This window comes from Bufo bufo, chromosome 6 (genome assembly GCF_905171765.1).
Source record: "Bufo bufo chromosome 6, aBufBuf1.1, whole genome shotgun sequence".
NCBI classification, from domain to species: Eukaryota; Metazoa; Chordata; class Amphibia; order Anura; family Bufonidae; genus Bufo; species Bufo bufo.
This window is the reverse complement of record NC_053394.1, coordinates 69,718,872-69,733,424: the sequence shown is the minus strand read 5'-3', so window position 1 is coordinate 69,733,424 and position 14,553 is coordinate 69,718,872.

Sequence of the window (14,553 nt, the reverse complement as noted above, 5' to 3'; positions counted from 1 at the left end):
TCAAGAGGTAGTCCCCTGAAATGGTCTTCCAACAGTCTTGAAGGAGTTCCCAGAGATGCTTAGCACTTGTTGGCCCTTTTGCCTTCACTCTGCGGTCCAGCTCACCCCAAACCATCTCGATTGGGTTCAGGTCCGGTGACTGTGGAGGCCAGGTCATCTGGCGCAGCACCCCATCACTCTCCTTCATGGTCAAATAGCCCTTACTTTCAAAGTTTTCCCAATTTTTCGGCTGACTGACTGACCTTCCTTTCTTAAAGTAATGATGGCCACTCGTTTTTCTTTACTTAGCTGCTTTTTTATTGCCATAATACAAATTCTAACAGTCTGACTTCTCCTCAACGCCACTGATGGTCCCAACCCCATTTATAAGGCAAGAAATCCCACTTACTAAACCTGACAGGGCACACCTGTGAAGTGAAAACCATTTCAGGGGACTACCTCTTGAAGCTCATCAAGAGAATGCCAAGAGTGTGCAAAGCAGTAATCAAAGCAAAAGGTGGCTACTTTGAAGAACCTAGAATATGACATATTTTCAGTTGTTTCACACTTGTTTGTTATGTATATAATTCCACATGTGTTAATTCATAGTTTTGATGCCTTCAGTGTGAATCTACAATTTTCATAGTCATGAAAATAAAGAAAACTCTTTGCATGAGAAGGTGTGTCCAAACTTTTGGTCTGTACTGTATGTTGAACCTTTGGAGCCGTCTTCCTTGCCACCCGCTCCTGTCATGGTGGACGGCAGTTTGGAATTTCAGATCGCCAAGATAATTGACTCTCGAGTTCTTCGTAGATTTCTTCAGTATCTTGTTCACTGGAATGGTTATGGACCAGAGGAGAGGATGTGGGTACCGGCATCTGACGTGAATGCCAGTCGTTTGGTGAAAGCTTTTCACAGGTCTCACCCGGATAAGGTCGGTCCTGGGTGTCCAGAGGTCCCCGCGACAGGTGGCAGGAGATCGGTGAGACTGGCAACACGTGGTTTGATCTGCCATGTTTTCCGTCTGGAACAAATGACGTCTGTGTTGATTCTGGTGCTTGCCACACCTTCTTTCCCCAGGTGTGGCTATTAGGGTCATTTACCTTCTCTATTTATAGTTGCTTCTCCCACAATGCTGTGCGGTTTATAGCTTCTGTTTGGACCTTTGTATAGATTGTGGTTGGATCTCCGCTGAGTTCCTGGTGCTTCCATTGCTCCTTTGAAGTTAAGTCTTTCCTTTCCCTTTTGTATTTTGTTTGGGTTCTGTGTGTTGCATTTCCCTATTGTTTGTATTAGGCCTGAAGGAGAGTCCTGTTTGTCCTTCCGTTTGGAGGAACAGGTAGTCTCGTCTCTGCCATTAGTACCAGGGTCCTATAGGGCTTCATTGGACTCTAGGTATTTCTGCGTATGAATTCACCTACCTTTGGGGTCTGTTCATATTGGTAGTCAGTCAGGATTTTGGTTAGGGTTTTCACTAGGAGGTGTCCATTTTCCTTCCCATAGTCCTATGCTCAGTGTGGTGTTTCCCTTCCACACCGAAGCGTGACACTTGCTCAGCTGAAGGTAATGATACCTTCATTCTGTTGCTTCATTCTGGAGAAAAGTAAATTTTAATCCATATACAAATGAGCAGTTAAGTGCACCGAGGGCGGGCTCAAGTCACTCTGTGCACCCTGGCTCCTGCTGCTTTCTCTGCCAGCCCCTCTCTCCATCTTAATGTACAAGGCCAGGTGCCTACATCGTCATCTTGTATTGCCGTGTCAATCATAAAGGAGAAGGTATGACCATCCTGAAGAAAATCACAGCATGAAAGTGTAATTTTCAGGATAGGCCATCAACATTAGATCGGCAGATCCCATTGCTCAACTATTTGAATAGGCCCGGTACTCAGATGAACTCCATGCCCTCTTCTTAGGCCAGTGACATCACGTTCATCGGTCACGTGGCCTATGTGCAGCACAGTCCCATTCAAGTGAATAGGGCTGAGCTGCAATACCAAGCACAGTCACTATACAATGGACGGTGCTGTGCTTGGTATGCTGCAAGGAGGCCACATTGCTCACCCGAGTGCTTCAGCCTCCTCAAACAGCTGATCAACCTGGTTCCCAGGTGTCGGACCCCTGCCGATCTGATCCTCAGGATAGGTCATCAATATCAGAACCTGGGAAAACCACTTTAAACAATTGGCATTGGCACTTTTCCTAATCCTAAGTGTTGCAACGGCAGCTCAGCTCCCAGTCCCATGGGAAGAATATCCCAATCAATGTGTAATAGTAGGTCCAAATGTGAGAACAGGTAAGGCTACTTTCACATCTGCGTTTTTGCTGTCCGGTCTTGAGATTCGGCATGGGATCTCAAAACTACAGCAAAACGCATCCGTTTGAATAATACAACCGGCTGCATCTGTTCAGAACGGATCCGGTTGTATTAAATTGAAAATTAACATGCCGAATCTGGCATTAAAACAATTGTAAGTCAATAGGCGCCAGATCTGGGTTTTTTTGTGTTAGAAAAAAACGGATCCGCACCATTGACTTACATGGTTTTTGGTACCGGATCTGGCATGTTTGGTTTCCCATGCCGCACACAAAAACGCTGTTTGCAACGGTTTTGTGTCTGGCATGGGAACGCAACAAATCGAAATGGAATGCATTTTGGTGCAGTCCGATCCGGTTTGTTCAGTTTTGTCCCCATTGACAATGAATGGGGACAAAATGGAAGCATTTCCTACGGTTTTGAGATTCTATGATGGATCTCTGTAAAGGGAGAATATTAATCACCAATATTTATGCAAATATCAATAATTAATATTCATAAATGGGAGGAGCCGTCTATTGTTGACTCCGCCTATTTATGCCTTTATAAAACAACAATACTTTCGCTATGCTTTACACTAATCACTAAGCTAGCTGCATGCGCCTAACTAACTATCGCCAATAACTACACGTTACACAGATAGTTACAAGTAACACAGTATTTATTACTTACAATACACTACGCACGCAATACACTAACAATACAGCCTAAACTACACTACACATTCCCATATTCCACCCATAAACTAACTAGACAATTCACACATACAAGTATATAACAACCCACCCCACCTGACTATTCAGTGGTCTTACAGGGGTGTAAGTAAACCACAAATACAATCAGGGGCACAGGATAAGGGAAATCAGGGCAGGGGTTAGGGGGACCAGGGTGCCCAGTACCAGGGACACAAACAAGGCAAGGGTTAATGCCTTGCAAGTATAAGGGGATTCAGTTAATACCCTACAAGTGTACAGTGAGGCCCAGGGGTTATTCAGGGGAGTAGGGGTTTGGATAACCAGGGGGGGAAATAGGGGTTAACCAGGGGGGGGGGGGGTCACTTACAACAATACAAGTCTAATTATACGCTATATCTATATATATTTATAGATCAATCGTTATAAATATATATACATATAGACGCACACACCACAATACAGACCTCACTACACTAGACAATTCCCAATTCCACCCCACACTCTAGCTGTACAATACACATCCATTCCTTAGCAGCTCACACTCAGCTACTACTGGGGTATGCAGGCAGATTACAGGGCAGCTACAGGGGTATGAGTTGGTGGCAGGAAAGGGGTGAATCAGGGCAGGTGTATTAGGGGTCTGGAGGGAAAAGGGGTACTCCGCCATCCTTCAGGGTGCAGCTCCCATGTGTCTCTCATTGCAGTCCAGGAATCCAAGAGCCCCTGTTCCTGGTTTCAGGCTCCTATATCAGCCTCAGAAACAGCCCACCTCCCCCCCTCCTCAGGGATGTGACATCATAGTGTCACTGTGACGTATGCCTGCCAGTTGGCCCCCTGAGGCTAGCAGCACCACACGCCCAGCCATGTCACAAACATAAGGAGGGCAGAGCATAGTAACTAGGCTGATAAAATCAATAAAAGGCAATTGATTTCTTAGCCTTTGAAGTCACCAGCCATCTGCAGGAACTGGCTAAACGCTGTCCCTATGGGGGGCATTTAAGTGTATATATATGTAAATAGATACTTGGGGCGCATCTATATACACATATATATTCATTATAAACCTGGGGCATACATGGGCAGTTATAGGCCCATATATATATACACTGCTCAAAAAAATAAAGGGAACACAAAAATAACACATCCTAGATCTGAATTAATTAAATATTCTTCTGAAATACTTTGTTCTTTACATAGTTGAATGTGCTGACAACAAAATCACACAAAAATAAAAAAATGGAAATCAAATTTTTCAACCCATGGAGGTCTGGATTTGGAGTCACACTCAAAATTAAAGTGGAAAAACACACTACAGGCTGATCCAACTTTGATGTAATGTCCTTAAAACAAGTCAAAATGAGGCTTAGTAGTGTGTGTGGCCTCCACGTGCCTGTATGACCTCCCTACAACGCCTGTGCATGCTCCTGATGAGGTGGCGGACGGTCTCCTGAAGGATCTCCTCCCAGACCTTGACTAAAGCATCTGCCAACTCCTGGACAGTCTGTGGTGCAACGTGACGTTGGTGGATAGAGCGAGACATGATGTCCCAGATGTGCTCAATTGGATTCAGGTCTGGGGAACGGGCGGGCCAGTCCATAGCATCAATGCCTTCGTCTTGCAGGAACTGCTGACACACTCCAGCCACATGAGGTCTAGCATTGTCTTGCATTAGGAGGAACCCAGGGCCAACCGCACCAGCATATGGTCTCACAAGGGGTCTGAGGATCTCATCTCGGTACCTAATGGCAGTCAGGCTACTTCTGGCAAGCACATGGGGGGCTGTGCGGCCCTCCAAAGAAATGCCACCCCACACCATTACTGACCCAATGCCAAACCGGTCATGCTGGAGGATGTTGCAGGCAGCAGAACGTTCTCCACGGCGTCTCAAGACTCTGTCACGTCTGTCACATGTGCTCAGTGTGAACCTGCTTTCATCTGTGAAGAGCACAGGGCGCCAGTGGTGAATTTGCCAATCTTGGTGTTCTCTGGCAAATGCCAAACGTCCTGCACGGTGTTGGGCTGTAAGCACAACCCCTACCTGTGGACATCGGGCCCTCATATCACCCTCATGGAGTCTGTTTCTGACCGTTTGAGCAGACACATGCACATTTGTGGCCTGCTGGAGGTCATTTTGCAGGGCTCTGGCAGTGCTAATCCTGTTCCTCCTTGCACAAAGGCAGAGGTAGTGGTCCTGCTGCTGGGTTGTTGCCCTCCTACGGCCTCCTCCACGTCTCCTGATGTACTGGCCTGTCTCCTGGTAACGCCTCCATGCTCTGGACACTACGCTGACAGACACAGCAAACCTTCTTGCCACAGCTTGCATGGATGTGCCATCCTGGATAAGCTGCACTACCTGAGCCACTTGTGTGGGTTGTAGACTCCGTCTCATGCTACCACTAGAGTGAAAGCACCACCAGCATTCAAAAGTGACCAAAACATCAGCCAGGAAGCATAGGAACTGAGAAGTGGTCTGTGGTAACCACCTGCAGAACCACTCCTTTATTGGGGGGTGTCTTGCTAATTGCCTATAATTTCCACCTGTTGTCTATTCCATTTGCACAACAGCATGTGAAATTGATTGTCACTCAGTGTTGCTTCCTAAGTGGACAGTTTGATTTCACAGAAGTGTGATTGACTTGGAGTTACATTGTGTTGTTTAAGTGTTCCCTTTATTTTTTTGAGCAGTGTATATATATATATATATATATATATATATATATATACCTGGGGGAAAGCCATGGCAGATACACATATATAGATGTATGCACTGCATACACACATCCCCATATATATATATATATATATATATATATATATATATATATATATCTACATGAGAGGGACAGGAAATATATACTAACTATAAGGGGACACATAAGGGGGGCACAGAATATAAGGGGGGCACAGATCAACCAGGGACCACACATTTCCCACAGGGCCCAACATGAGCCCCTGTGGGCCACTAAGGGCAGATGTGCGTAGATGCTGGGCACATCCGCGCACATTATCCTATGAAGTGACCATTAATGCATGCATATATATCATACACGCATGCACGTGTTTGCATGCATATATGTATATATATGCATGCGTCTCAACCCTTCCTCAACAATCTCAAAACCGGAAAGGAAAACGCAGATGTGAAAGTAGCCTTAAAATCATTACGCAAAGTCTAATTTTCCTACTGGTATCTTAGGATTGCTTATTGTACATAATCATAAGGGTCCCCAGCTTCTTAAAAGTGATCCTCTGGTTCAAGAGAAAAAAAAAATCACGTTAACTGGAGTATGAACAGAACACTTACCTGGTGACCTCCTTTTCATCTTTTTAGCTACAGATCTGCAAATTTCTGGGCTCTTCTTCTGCCATCCAAGATGGCCGCACCCCTTCTCAGACTACCTGATGCATGCTGTTTATCAGTAGCCCAAAACACCTCCTACTTGTCCAGCTCTGCTTTTGGATTGGCCATTGTACTGTTCATGTGAGCTCTACTGACCAATCCAAGGGCAGCAGGAAGTGTCTTGAGCTATCAAAAGCACAGTGTGCATCAGGTAGTCTGAGGAGAGCTGCGGCCTTCAATTTTTTAAGGGTCGCTTTAAATTCACACCTCCAGTCAGCCATCACACCCTAACAATTGACAAAAATGGGCAGAAATCTGGTGACATTCACGGATGAGTAAGATTGCTCTACTCTTCTCATTTGGGAAATGTTCTTCAGTCTTGATAGGATTTTATTGTTACATGGAACTAAAACCATTTGCCTTCTTCAAGAATAATAAAGTGCTTCAATTATGGGCTGAAGAAAGACGAAAACTGAATTATGCGTCTTGATGTAGAGGATTTTAGGACGACTCAATCAGAACGTAACGCCTGAGCGCTCCTGCCTGCGCTGTGCTGTGGAATCTTTCAGAAAATAAAATTGTAGATTTTCAGCCGCACTTCCCTTTGTGTTCTCTTTAATAAAACTTCTCTGTTTCTGATTTAAGCATCAAGCTCCGGGCTTCTCTGGAACCCATAAACATCCTATTCTCATGTATAACAGCCACACAATGGATTGCTGTGTGCATTTAGTGGTCTTTAGTATACCTTTTAACCACATTTTACTGCCGGTTACAATTACATGAAATGTAGATAACGTTCCCGGAGTTTGGAGCCATTTCTGTACCATATACACTGGTCCCTCAAATTACAATATTAATTGGTTCCAGGATGACCATTGCATGTTGAAACCATTGTAAGTTAAGTAATCGGTTCCAAAGACCCAAAATGTCATCCAAGATAAGAGAAAATGAAGATTTAAGAAAAATAAGCAAATAACTAAAACATATAAAGCAGGTCCTTACGTATAAGTCAGGAATAGCTGCTAACTAGTAACTGCTACAGCTATTTTACTAGAGAAGTGGCCTTGATTGGTTGGATCTGAGTCTGAGACGTATGTTGAGTCTAGTTTCAACTTACGATGGGTTAGAAAAGACCATTTTATGTTGAAAATATTGTGTCCTGAGGGCATTGTATCCTGAGGGAGCACTGTACAAGACAAAGATCTGCAATCGTTCCCCTAACTCTATTTTGCTCATTTTTCATGTCACTTTAAAACATTCTAAAATTAGAAAATCCAAACCAGATTTTATCTAAGTAAATTCTAGATGACTTTTTATACAGCATTGCATCCTTTATAGTCTTCCCTATGAATTACTGCAGCTTTAGGGTGCATGTTCATATTACTGATTCATATTTTACAAATCCATAACATGGAGCTCACCACACTGCCTGTCTCCACTGACTAGGACCTAGTTATGCACCACATTACAGATGCATGTTGCATGGATCCTTAAAGGGCTTCTCCGGGAATTAAGAAAATGAAAATACTTAAAGGGGTTCTGCAGTTTGTTTAAACTGATGATCTATCCTCTGGATAGATCATCAGCATCTGATCGGCGGGGGTCTGACACCCGGGACCTCCGCCGGTCTGCTGTTTGAGAAGGCAGCGGTGCTCCAGTAGCATCGTGGCCTTCTCACGGTTTACCGCTGGCCCAGTGATGTCACCACTAGTATCAACTGGCCTGGGCGGAGCTAAGCTCCATTCAAGTGAACGGAGCTTAGCCGTGCCCAGGCCAGTTGATACTAGTCGTGTCGTCACTGGGCCAGTGGTAAACAGTGAGAAGGCTGCGGCGCTACTGGAGCGGGGGTCCCGGGTGTCGGACCCCCACCGATCAGATGCTGATGATCTATCCAGAGGATAGATCATCAGTTTAAACAAACTGCAGAACCCCTTTAAATATTACTTTATTGTAAATATATTCCCAAATACCTTTAATTAGTTATAATGGCCCGTTTTGTCTAGGGAACAATCATTCGGAAAAATAAAATGGCCACCATCCTATTAGTACACACAAAACCTGTCCTAATCACACAGCAGGACAAGTTACTTCACAACACTGAGGTAACATAGAAACATAGAAACATAGAATGTGTCGGCAGATAAGAACCATTTGGCCCATCTAGTCTGCCCAATATACTGAATACTATGGATAGCCCCCGGCCCTATCTTATATGAAGGATGGCCTTATGCCTATCCCATGCATGCTTAAACCCCTTCACTGTATTTGCAGCTACCACTTCTGCAGGAAGGCTATTCCATGCATCCACTACTCTCTCAGTAAAGTAATACTTCCTTATATTACTTTTAAACCTTTGCCCCTCTAATTTAAAACTGTGTCCTCTTGTGGTAGTTTTTCTTCTTTTAAATATGCTCTCTTCCTTTACCGAGTTGATTCCCTTTATGTATTTAAAAGTTTCTATCATATCCCCTCTGTCTCTTCTTTCTTCCAAGCTATACATATTAAGGTCCTTTAACCTTTCCTGGTAAGTTTTATCCTGCAATCCATGTACTAGTTTAGTAGCTCTTCTCTGAACTCTCTCTAGAGTATCTATATCCTTCTGGAGATATGGCCTCCAGTACTGCGCACAATACTCCAAGTGAGGTCTCACCAGTGTTCTGTACAGCGGCATAAGCACTTCACTCTTTCTACTGCTTATACCTCTCCCTATACATCCAAGCATTCTGCTGGCATTTCGTGCTGCTCTATTACATTGTCTTCCCACCTTTAAGTCTTCTGAAATAATTACTCCTAAATCCCTTTCCTCAGATACTGAGGTCAGGACTGTGTCAAATATTCTATATTCTGCCCTTGGGTTTTTACGCCCCAGGTGCATTATCTTGCACTTATCCACATTAAATTTCAGTTTCCAGAGTTCTGACCATTCTTCTAGTTTTCCTAAATCCTTTTCCATTTGGCGTTTCCCTCCAGGAACATCAACCCTGTTACATATCTTTGTGTCATCAGCAAAAAGACAAACCTTACCAGCGAGGCCTTTTGCAATATCACTTATGAAGATATTAAACAAAATCGGTCCCAGTACAGATCCCTGTGGAACCCCACTGGTAACATTACCTTGTTTTGAATGTTCTCCATTGACTACAACCCTCTGTTGTCTGTCACTCAGCCACTGCCTAATCCACTCAACAATATGGGAGTCCATGCTCAATGACTGCAGTTTATTGATAAGTCTTCTATGTGGGACAGTGTCAAAAGCCTTACTAAAATCTAGATATGCGATGTCTACTGCACCTCCACCGTCTATTATTTTATTCACCCAGTCAAAAAAATCTATAAGATTTGTTTGACATGATCTCCCTGAAGTAAACCCATGTTGTTTTTCATCTTGCAATCCATGGGATTTTAGATGTTCCACAATCCTATCCTTTAATAGGGTTTCCATTAATTTGCCTACTATTGATGTCAGACTCACTGGTCTATAGTTGCTCGATTCCTCCCTACTACCTTTCTTGTGAATGGGCACGACATTTGCCAATTTCCAATCTTCCGGGACGACTCCTGTTACTAATGATTGGTTAAATAAATCTGTTAACGGTTTTGCCAGCTCACCACTAAGCTCTTTTAATAATTTTGGGTGTATCTCATCAGGCCCCTGTGACTTATCTGTCTTCACCTTAGACAGCAAACTTAGAACATCTTCCTCTGTAAAGATACATGCATCAAACGATTTAATAGTCATTCTTTCTAGTGGAGGTCCTTCTCCTTTTTCTTTTGTAAAAACTGAACAGAAGTATTCATTAAGGCAGTCGGCTAGCCCTTTATTCTCTTCTACATACCTTCCGTCCTTTGTTTTTAATTTAGTTATTCCTTGTTTTAATTTCCTTTTTTCATTTATATATCTGAAGAATGTCTTATCCCCTTTTTTCATAGACTGAGCTAGTTTTTCTTCTGCCTGCGCTTTAGAAGTTCTTATAACTTGCTTGGCCTCTCTCTGCCTAATCTTGTAGATTTCCTTATCTTCATTGCTCTGGGTTTTTTTATAATTACAAAATGCTAGCTTTTTATTTTTAATGATTTGGGCCACTTCTGCTGAGTACCACATTGGTCTCCTCCTTTTTTTGCTTTTACTGACGAGTCTAATGCAATTTTCTGTTGCCTTCAATAATGCACCTTTTAAGTAGTCCCATTTCTCCTGGACTCCATGTAATCCGTTCCAGTCTGATAAGGACTCATTTATGACTATTTTTATTTTTGAAAAGTCTGTTTTTCTAAAATCTAAAACTTTTGTTTTTGTGTGGTGGGACTCTTTCACAGTTCTTATATTAAACCACACTGACTGGTGATCACTAGATCCCAAGGTTTCGCCTACAATGACATCATATACCGAATCCCCGTTTGTGAATACCAAATCCAAAATGGCCTCCCTCCGGGTTGGCTCCTCAACCACTTGTTGTAGAGATAACCCCAGTAGGGAATTTAGAATATCTGTACTCCTGGTAGAACTTGCTATTTTGGTTTTCCAGTTTATATCTGGAAGATTGAAATCTCCCATAATGATAACTTCTCCTTTCATTGTCATTTTATCTATTTCTTCAACTAGTAGATCATCTAGTTCTTTAACTTGACCAGGTGGTCTATATATCACACCTACACGAGTTACTGCATGGTTAGCAAACTGCAACGTAACCCAAACTGACTCTATGTCAGGTAAAGAGCTGCCTCATCCTCCTCTCCTTCTTGTCAGGGATTATGCTCCTGTATACAGCTGATAAGATCTTCAGCTGTATCTCTGTGGGAATGGAGTTCATGAGGAGACATGAAGTACAGAGTAGACGGACAGGACAGATTGTGGTAATGTGGGCTGTGGTAATGGAGACTGCATACAAGTGCTGCTGCTCATTAGCCACATCCCTCACCCTCCTCTCTGTGTTTTATGTCTTCTCATGAACTTCATTCCTACAGAAATTCAGCTGTATTCAGGACCATAATCCCTGACAAGCAGAGAGGAGGATGAAGCAGCTCTTTTCCTCAGTGTTGTGAAGTAACTTGTCCATCCTGTGTCGATATGCAGTTTTAACCTGATAAAGGGGAGATAACTCCCTGAAACGATTTACTTTATTCTGCTCAATAAATCATCAATAACCTGCATCAACCTGGATCCTCTGGCTGGTTTCTTGCGCCGAGGGATGTTCTCCTGTTTGTGAGCACTCCTGTGTCATTAGGACAGGTTTTGTGTGTACTAATAGGACAACGGACATTTTATTTCTCCTAATGATTGCTCCTCAGCTCAGACAGAATGAGCCATTATAACTAATGAAAGGTATTTGGCAATATATTAATCATAAAGATATATTTAAGTATTTTAATGTCCTAATTCCCCGAGAACCTATTTAAAGGGGTTGCGCTGGGTTCTGAATACTTTTGTAATTGCATGTAATTAAAAATTTAGTATAGCTACTGAGTTATGCAATAAAATCTATCTGTATAGCGCCACCTGCTGTTTTTTATTTTCCTTATTCCTCTGCCCACCTTGCTTAGTTGGTCGCACATGCTGAGTATTAATATTCAACTGGCATCAGCCATATCTACTCCTATATATTTATTTTTCTGGTCTGAGGTTTGATTAACATAAGGGTATAGGGTTTGAATTCATTAAAGGGCCTTAAAGGGGTTCTCCGGGAATTAAGAAAATGAAAATACTTAAATATTACTTTATTATAAATATTTTCCCAAATACCTTTCATTATTTATAATGGCTCGTTTTGTCTGGGGAGCAATCAAAAGGGGAAACAAAATGGCCGCTGTTCCATTAGTTCACACAAAACCTGTCCTGATCACACACGAGGACAAGTTACTTTACAACACTTAGGTAAAGAGCTGCCTCCTCCTCCTCTCTACTTGTCAGGGATTATGATCCTGAATACAGATGATAAGGTCTTCAACTGAATCTCTGTGGAATTTAGTTCATTAGGAGACATGAAGTACAGAGAGGACGGACAGGACAGTCTGTGGTAATGTGTTGCTGTGGTAATGGAAGCTGCATACAAGTGCTACTACCTCACCCTCCTCTCATGTCTCCTCATCTTCTCCATTCCCACAGAGATTCACCTGTATTTAGGATCATGATTCCTGACAACCAGAGAGGAGGATGAGGCAGAACTATGGCTTATTGTGGTGAAGTAACTTGTCCACCTTTGTGATTAGGACAGGTTTTGTGTGTACTAATAGGATGGCGGCCATTTTATTTCTCCTAATGTTTGCTCCCCAGACAAAACAAGCCATTCTAAGTATTTGTGAATATATTTTTTATAAAATAATATTTAAGTATTTTAATTTTTTTAATTCCTGGAGAACCCTTTTAATTTATTTAGCAGTCTGGTTAGCGTCATGTTTCACTGTGTGAACTGTGTGTACCGCATGTAGCCACTATGAGCTGTGTGCAGCAAGTATCTACTGTGTGCGCAAAGAAAGCTAAATAATAATATGCTAAATGTTTTTAAAAATGGTCTGTAGTTGTTATTTTGCTACTGTTTGACATTTTGGTTGCTATAAAGGGGCTTCCTGCTTTCAGCGTATTGATGGCCTATCCTCAGGATATTGACTCTCAGCACTCCCAACGATTGGCAGTTGGAAGGACCCATGGTGCTCGTGCATGTGCTGCACAGCTTCATTGTTTAAAATTATAGACTCCCTCATACTCAGTTTACTGCATTCCAATAAAATGATGCATTTTTGGTTTTGTGCACTTGTGTTTAATGCAGCCTAAAAGTGAAACATTTTATGTACCTGATCTGTCATGATCACCAAATGTTTTGTCTATTTTCCCCCCCAATCAGGGCTAATACAAAGTTACCAATAATATCAACATGGCCTGAAGTGATAAAGCCGGCAGCAGTAACAGGATAGATTGTCGAGCTATTTTTTTGCCAGGCCGACTGTTTTGTCTGAGTCTCTGGAAATAACAAAAGTAGCAACTAATCCCCTGACTGCACATTTCACATCCAAGCAGAAGGCTGCACAGTCACATAGTCTTATCAGATGCAGCCTGCGCCAGAAACCACACATGGGGCATCCAGTTATTATATAGCTGCTCAACATCAGCAGTTACATAGTTAATACGGTTGAAAACAAAATAGAAGTCCATCAAGTTCAACCAAGGGAAAGGCGGGCATTGATGCAATTCATTATGATCTGTATTGAATAAATCGTTAATTTCTAACGATAATTTGTCTTCCCTTAGTCCTACCAGCAGCACAGATGAGGTTAACCACCCCCCGTGGACTGGTAGGACCGGCGGAATGTTTAATGAGCCCAAGCATAATAACTCAATTTAAGCAATTAAGTATCCCCTTAAAAGGAGTGAGTCAACCCCCAGCCCACTGTGTTTATAGCAAGAAAAATAACTAGACGTACTAGGGTGGGATATTTGTGTGCTGCTGTTAGGACTAAGGGAAAACAAATTATCGTTAGAAATTAACGATTCCCTTACATCTTACCAGCAGCACAGATGGGGAGATAGCAAGAAGAAACCCCTAGAGAGGGCCTTCCTGCCTGGCAGAACTAAGAATAGTCTGCCCAAAGGCCAAAAACTCAGCTAGTCTGGCATCTAGTCTATAATGGGAGATGAATGACGATTCAGAGCTCCAGGAGGCAGCTTTACAAATCATGTCGAGAGGCAGAAGACTCCTCTCGGGAAAAGAAGTAGCCACAGCTCTAGTAGAGTGGGCCTTTACAAACTCCGGAGGATCCAGAGATTGGGAAACAAAGGCTTCCCTAATAGCCTCCTTAATTCACCGACTGATGGAAGGTTTGGATGCCTTAAAGCCTTTAAACTTACCGGCAAACAGGATTAGAAGATTTTCATCTTTCCTGAACTCCTTTGATATATATATACAGATCCGGAGACATCGAGACGTCCAGCGGATGTCTAATAGGTTCCTCGGAGGAGGTGGAAGATGTTGACAAAACCAGGAGGGAATATCACCTGGTTGATGTTCTGGAACGAAGGAGCTTTAGGCCTAAAATACGGGAGGAATCTAAGAAGGACCCGGTCATGTAAAAAGATCGTATAGGGCTCATGTGCTGAGAGAGCTTGAAGCTCAGAGACCCTCTTGGCCGAAGTCACTGCAAGGAGAAACACAAGCTTCCAAGTGACAAACTTGAAATCCACCTCCTCTAACGGTTCAAAGAGGGGAGATGCTAACCCCCTGAGAACTACTGAT